Source organism: Suricata suricatta, chromosome 6 (genome assembly GCF_006229205.1).
Source record: "Suricata suricatta isolate VVHF042 chromosome 6, meerkat_22Aug2017_6uvM2_HiC, whole genome shotgun sequence".
Taxonomy (NCBI): domain Eukaryota; kingdom Metazoa; phylum Chordata; class Mammalia; order Carnivora; family Herpestidae; genus Suricata; species Suricata suricatta.
The window spans coordinates 13,161,096-13,168,511 of NC_043705.1; positions in this window are offsets into that span (position 1 = coordinate 13,161,096).

The following is a 7,416-nucleotide window of genomic DNA, read 5'->3' on the forward strand; positions in this document are numbered from 1 at the left end:
CCAGAGCTCCTCCCACCCCTTCCCGGCAAGTGGAAGACCATATGTGACTGGCTCTTGCCAACAGGCTGTGAGCAAAAGAGACGGGTCACTTCCTAGCAGAGCCTGCCACACGACGCTCCAGCGTCTTTTCTGCTGCTGCTGCAGCTATTTGGAGAAAATCCTCGTGTTGACGTGCGGGACCAAAAATCCAACGCAGCCTGATGGCTGAGTCACTCTATGAAAGACAGATGTCCTGGAAATGAGCCCAGACCTCCATCAGGTTTCATATGATTGAGCAATAAACTTCTGTGTGTCCAGCCACTGGGATTTGGGAGCTAGTTGTTACTGAGGCAGAAGGCTAGCTTAGCCTGATCAATGCAGTCACCTTATCCAGTCTTATAGCTTTCAATACAATTTGTATGCCAATAATTTGCAGGTTTATAGATAGAGCCAACTTCGTCTCCGAGGCTACAACACCTCCATCTGAGATGTTAAATAAATGTATCAAACTTAACGTATCCCAAACTGAATTCTTGATTTGACCCCCATAGCATTTCTCATTCCAGCTGGTGGCAGCTCAACCAACCACTGTAATCCACTGCTACCACCCCAATCCCAGCCACTGCCACCTGCCACCTGGATTGCTACAGCCTTTCCTATTAGGTCTCCTGCTTCTGCCTCTACCTTCTATTTCTATACCACATGTACCTGTACAATATCCTTCTAGCAGGCCAGCCAGAGAGGTCTTTTTATAACCTAAGTCAGATCACGTCATTCTTGTCTCAAAGCCCTAAAATGGCTTCTCATTTTAGGTAGAGTAAAACCAACTGTGGCTGCCAGACCCTACAGGACCTAGAGCTGTGAGCCACCAGAACTTCCACACCTAGGGCACCTGGGTGGCTCAGTCAGTTAAGCATCTGACATCAGATCAGGTCATGATTTCATGGTTTATGAGTTCAAGCCCCACACCAGGTTCTGTGCAGACAGCTTGGAGCCTGGAGCCTGCTTCACATTTGATGTCTCCCTCTCTCTGCCTCTCTCATGCTCTCGCTCTCTCTCTCTCTCTCTCTCTCTCTCTCTCAAAAATAAATGAACATCTAAAAAAATTTTTTTTAAGAACCCCAGATCACACCCTGTGCCAGACATGCCCACTTTCTTGCTCTTCATCCAACATGTAAGGGACACTCCTTTTTTAGGACCTTTGTACTAGCTGCTTCCTAGAATGTTCCTTCTCTAGCTCCTGAAATGCTCACTCTTTCACCTTTATTTTCTTAAATCTTACCTTCCCAAGAAGCCCACCCTGAACACCTTATTTAAAATTACAGACGCCTCCCATCTCACCACTTCCAATCCTTCTGACCCTACTCTACTTGTTTCTTTTTTCTTTAATACTTATTACCTTCATTTATATTATAAAGTCTACTTCTTTATTTATTATGCCTCCTCACCCTAAAGTGTAAGATCCATAAAGGTAGGTTCTTTGTATTGTTCATTGATATACCCCATATGCCTATATTGGGGCAGAGAGGAGGTCCTCAAAGGTTTGCCAAATAAATGTGTAAACAAACAACTCTCTAAACACAATGAAAGATCATTCATGAAAAGAAAAACCAACCTGGAAAACAATAATAGTAGCTCCAAAATGAAAAATAGAAATAGGCTAAGAAAAGTAAGTAATACAAGATACAATACATGAAAACTTCCCCTATCTGAAAAAATATTTTAATTTTCAAATTGAAAATGTCAAGCTAAGTACCAAGTAGAGTTCATTTATCTTATTTTATTTTTTTAAGTAGCCTCTACACCCAACATGGGTCTCAAACTCACAACCCCAAAATCAAGAGTCACACACTCTACTGACTAAGTCTGCCAGGTGCCCCCAGAGTTCATTTTTAAAGTCATAAATAGGGGTTCCTGGGTGGCTTGGTCAGTTAAGTGTTAAGCACCCAACTTTGGCTCAGGTTATGATCTTGCAGTTTGTGGGTTTGAGCCCCGCATCAGGCTCTGTGCTGATGGCTCAGAGCGTAGAGCCTGCTTCAGAGTCTGTATCTCCCTCTCTCTCTCTCTGACCCTCTCCTCTCACACTCCATCTCTCTCTCAAAAGGAAATAAATTTTAAAAAAGAAAATTTTTTAAAAGAAAAGAAAATAAAGTCATAAGTATAAACATATCCTGTGGCATTTTTAAACCACAGTGATCAAAAGAAAATCTTACAGTCTTCCAGAAAGAAAGAACAAGATACCCACCAGAGAAAATCATACTTCCAATGTATCTCTCAGGAAGTCCACCATAAATTTCCATTCTGAGGAAATTATTCAAGGATATTCTTATCAACATGAAAATTAAATCAGGATAATAACCTCAAGATAGGAGAAGACAAAGTGTATAAGAAATACTAATCAATGATAGCGCTAATAAAAAAACATATAACCTGCTTGGGGCACCTGGGTGGTTCAGTCAGTTAAGCATCCGACTCTTGGTTTTGGCTCAGGTCATGATCTTACATTCATGAGTGTGAGCCCAACATTAGCCCTGCACTGGCAGCATGGAGCCTGCTTGGGATTCTCTCTCTCTCTCACACTGCCCCTCCCAAAATGCTCACTCTCTCAAAATAAATATTTTTTTAACTTTTAATAAAAAGATATATAACCTACTTTGTGCAACAACTGTGTCAAACTGCCCATTAGGACCTGGGTACTACCTATCCACCAAATCAGGAAATGCCATCTGAATAAGAATCAGATTGACATTAGGCTTTTCAATAGCATCATTGAATGACAGAAAGCAAGCAAGTAGAATTAATGTACTGAAGTAATAGAACCTGTAACCTAGACTTCTATACCCAGCCAAATGTTCATTCAAATATGGGTGAGTAATTTTTAAAAAATCATCTGAGGTATGGATCATCAGAAGCTCTCTCACATAATGACTTACATTGAAACATTTCTGATTTCCTACCTATGATTCAAAATCAAGAAGCAGTAAGGGCAAAGATTTATATATTTGATGACAAAAAAGTACAAATTACAATGCAAAAACCACCATAAAGTCAAAAGATAAATGAGAAAAATATTTACAACTTATGATACAAAGGATTATTATGCTTATTACATTAGGAACCTCTAAATATGAAAAAGGAAAGAAAATCAACAACCCAATAGAGAAATGGACAAAAGAAATAAAGAGACATATCACAGAGGAAAAGAATGGAAATACCACTCAAATCTATAAAAGAAAAAAAAAAACTCAACCTCTCTTATAATAAGAGGAATGCCAGTTAAACCTATATTGAAAAAGGGGCGCCTGGGTGGCTCAGTCGGTTAAGCACCCAATCCTTGATCTCAGCTCAGGTCTTGATCTCAGGGTTGTGAGTTCAAGACCCACATTGGGCTCCATGCTGGGAGTGAAGCCTACTTTGAGAGGGAGTGGGGGGAACTACATTGAGATATAATTTCTCATTCACGACAGTAACAATAATCCAAACACTTGACTATATATTCTACTGGCCAGGTCATGGGGAAACTGTCACTGGGTATGAATGCAACATGGTACAATGCTATGGAGCAGAAACTGACAATATCTAGCAAAATGTCATACACATTTACGGTAATAGGAAAAAATTACATCCACTTAGACATATATGCCTCAAAACTGATAATCTTCAATATGGAAAGCCACACTGGAAGAGTCTTTTTCTCTTATTTTTTAAATATTTATTTATTTTTGAGAGAGAGCACACAGGAGGGGTAGAGAGAGGGAGGACAGAGGTTTCTAAGTGGGCTCTGCATTGACTACAGAGAGCCCAATGCAGGGTCAAACCCACAAACTGTGAGATCATGATCTGAGCCAAAGTTGGGCACTTAACCAACTGAGCCACCCAGGTGCCCCCATAGTGGAAGAATTTCTAAGAGAAATAGTAGGTTGATAATGCCAGCATACCTTCTTAGAGATTGATAGAACTGTAGAAAGTAATAGCTAAAAACAATACTTTTAGCACACCTCGCTCAGAAACCAATAAACCAAGCCGACAAAAAATAAAGCAGAGATGTGAAAGACCTACACAATATCAAAATACATGTATATTATATACACACAAATATATACAATAAGCAGAGATTCCTATTAATTTCAAGCACACTCAGAACATTTGCAAGAAGTAAACAGATGTTGAGGCGCCTGGTTGGCTCAGTCGGTTAAGCATCCAGCTTCGGCCCTGGTCATGATCTCACGGTTCGTGGATCCAGGCCCTGTGACAGGCTCTGTGCTGACAGCTCAGAGTCTGGAGCCTGCTTCGGATTCTCTGTCTCCCTCTCTCTCTGCCCCTCCCCCACTCGTGCTCTGTTTCTGTCTCAATCATAAATAAACATTAAATTTTTTAAAATAAAATAAGTAAACAGATGTTACACTTGAAAGGAAGCTTTAATCATTACCAAAAAAATCAGTATCGTACCAATAATGTTGTCCAACTGTAATGGAAATAGAGAGAGAGAGAGGAAGGAAGGGAAGGAGAAAAGGAAGGAAGGAGGGAGGGAAAGAAAGAAACCAAGAAAGGTTAGAAAGTAAACAATGTATTACTAAATAACCCTTAGTAGAAAGCAAATTAAAGAATATTTAAAACTGAACCAGAGAGATGTCAAAATTTGAGGGATGCAACTCATGGTACTTGAAAGAAACTGTATATCTCTTAATGCATTTATTTTGGGAGAGAAATATTAAAAATAAAAGAAATAACAGCTGACTGGCTCAGTCAGTGAAGTATGTGATTCTTGATCTCAGGTGGGGAGTTCGAGCCCCACGTTGGATATGGAGATGAATGAATGAATGAATGAATGAAATAAGCATTTAACTCAAAAAACTGGGAGAACAACAGACCAAATCCAAGGAAACAAGAAACGGAAACAATGAAGATAATTGCAGATAAAAAAAAAAAAAACATAATAGAGGGGCACCTGGGTGGCTCAGTCAGTTGAGCGTCCAACTTTGGCCAGGTCATGATCTCATGGTTCATGGGTTCAAGCCCCACGTCGGGCTCTGTGCTAACAGCTCAGAGCGTGGAGCCTTCTTTGCATTCTGTGTCTCCCTCTCTCTCTCTGCCCCTCCCCCACTCATGCTCTGTCTCTCTTTCTTTCTCTCTCTGTCTCAAAAAAATGAATAAACATTTTTTAAATTTTAAAAAGATAATAGAAAAGACTAATAAGGATGAAGGTATTCATAAATTATAAAATACCAATAATTTTTAAACCTAGACAAAATAGATACACTCACAGACAAAATTTAAAAGACCAAAACAACACAAGAAGGAAAGATAATTGACTAGATGAATAATTCTGTCTCAATTGAAATGGCAGTCAAAGACCCCTTCCTACCCAAGGCTAGACAAAAAGCAAAAAAAAAAAAAAAAAAAAAAAAAAAAAAAAAAAAGCTTGGCTCCAGCCCAGATATTTTTTACAGATGAATCTTCCAGACTTAAAAGGAAGAATGAGCTCTTCTCTTATTAGTATAAGCTCTCATGAACTGCACAATCTGATGCAGGATCCACTGGCCCCTTGTGGTTGTGAGCCCTTGAATGTGGCTAATAGGACCAGGAAAGTAAATTTTTATTTTTAGTTTACCTTCATTAAGTTTAAGTTATGGGCCACCTGGGTGGCTTAGTCGGTTGAGTGTCCAACTGCAGCTCAGGTCATGATCTCGCAGTTTGTGAGTTCAAGCCCCAAGTCTGGCTCTGTGCCGACAGCTCAGAGCCTGAGCCTGCTTCAGATTCTGTGTCTCCCTCCCTCCCTGCATTCCTGGCCCCACGCTCCCATTATCTCCCTCTGTCTCTCAAAAAATGAATAAACGTTAAAATTTTTTTCAAGTTTAATGGAACAACTGATAATGAATTCTATTATTGGAAGACGTTTTTAATGCTGTGAGGTTCAGTATTTCTTAAACTGATTCAGTAATAAAATCTCTTTAGTTTTTTTTTAATTTATTTACATGAAGTACATTATCATGCACTACTTTTGGCGTGCAGTTCTGTGAGTTTCGATAAAATGCATCGGACCATGTAACCAACATCACCTGTGAGAGAAAGAACCATTCCCTAGCCCCACGCCTGTCCCGCATACTTCCTTTTTAACAAAACCTTTCCTCCACCGCTCACCCCTACCCACCACTGATCTATTCTCTGTCCTCATAGTTCTGCCTTTTCCAGAATGTTATATAAATGGAATTCTATGTGTGCAGCCTATGGTTGCACCTATTCGAAAATGTTTCCAGACGTTTTTGAAACCACTCAGATATGTGGATCTACTTGTTCAACTGTAAATGTATGAAATCTAAATGCATGTCACATGTTTCTTATGAAAATATCCAAATTAATTACATTTGTTCACACTCACATGAACCAACACAAAACTAATTTTAAAAAACACCATGGCAATGCCAGATATGTATGTATGTATTTGGCACATGCAATGCCAAATATGTATGTGAATATAAAAACTGCAGAGGAACCCATATGTACAAGGTCACTATAGAGGTAATTTTTAGCACACTTTTAAATGACATAAAAGATCATCTGAAGGAGCAGAGAAACACTCAAAGGTCTCCCTCAAATGAATCCATACATTTAATGCAATTCCACTATAATTCCCACTAGATTTATTACAGAACTTGAAACACTTACCATGAAATCCTGATCCTAATATAATGGCAGACTAGTCTAGTCAAACAAAGCTTTCCACCATGAAAAACTTAAATGTGACTTCAAATCTCTCTAAGATTTTCTTAGAAACACTTAAGAGGGGGCACCTGCGTGGCACAGTCGGTTAAGTTTCTGACTCTTGATCTTGGCTCAGGTCATGATCTAGAAGTTCTTGGGTACGAGCCCCCCACAGCACACTGCACTGATAGTGCAAAGCCTGCTTGGGATTCCATATCTCTTTCTCCCTGTTCCTCCCCTGCTTGTGCTCTATAAACAAACAAACAAACAACTAAACAAATAAATAAATAAAATACACTTTAAAAATTTTAGAAACAAACAAGAGATTCTGGTTCCAAGTAAGATGGAGTGAGCACAGTCCGCTGTGTCTCTCCCACAGAATACAGCTAAAAACACTGGACACAATCCATGTCACAGCTCTCTGAGGGCTCTGAAAAAAAAGTAGCAGGGGACAAATTGGAGAAGAAACTGATGGTCAGTTGCCTGGGATCTTTTTCTCCCCTGTATTTCCTGGTCTGGATTCAAGGGCAGCACAAATCCTAGAACGGCATCCTAGACACCAACATAAAATGCTCCGAGAGAAGAAAATGAAATGCTCCTGGGGAAGCCCTCCCTTTCTAGTCTACGGAGCAAGCAGGGAACCCCTAAGAGACAGAGAGAAGGGGGAATATCCCCTGGGCGGGTGCATTGCTTGGTTGGTTGGTTGGTTGGTTGGTTGGTTGGTTGGTTGGTTGG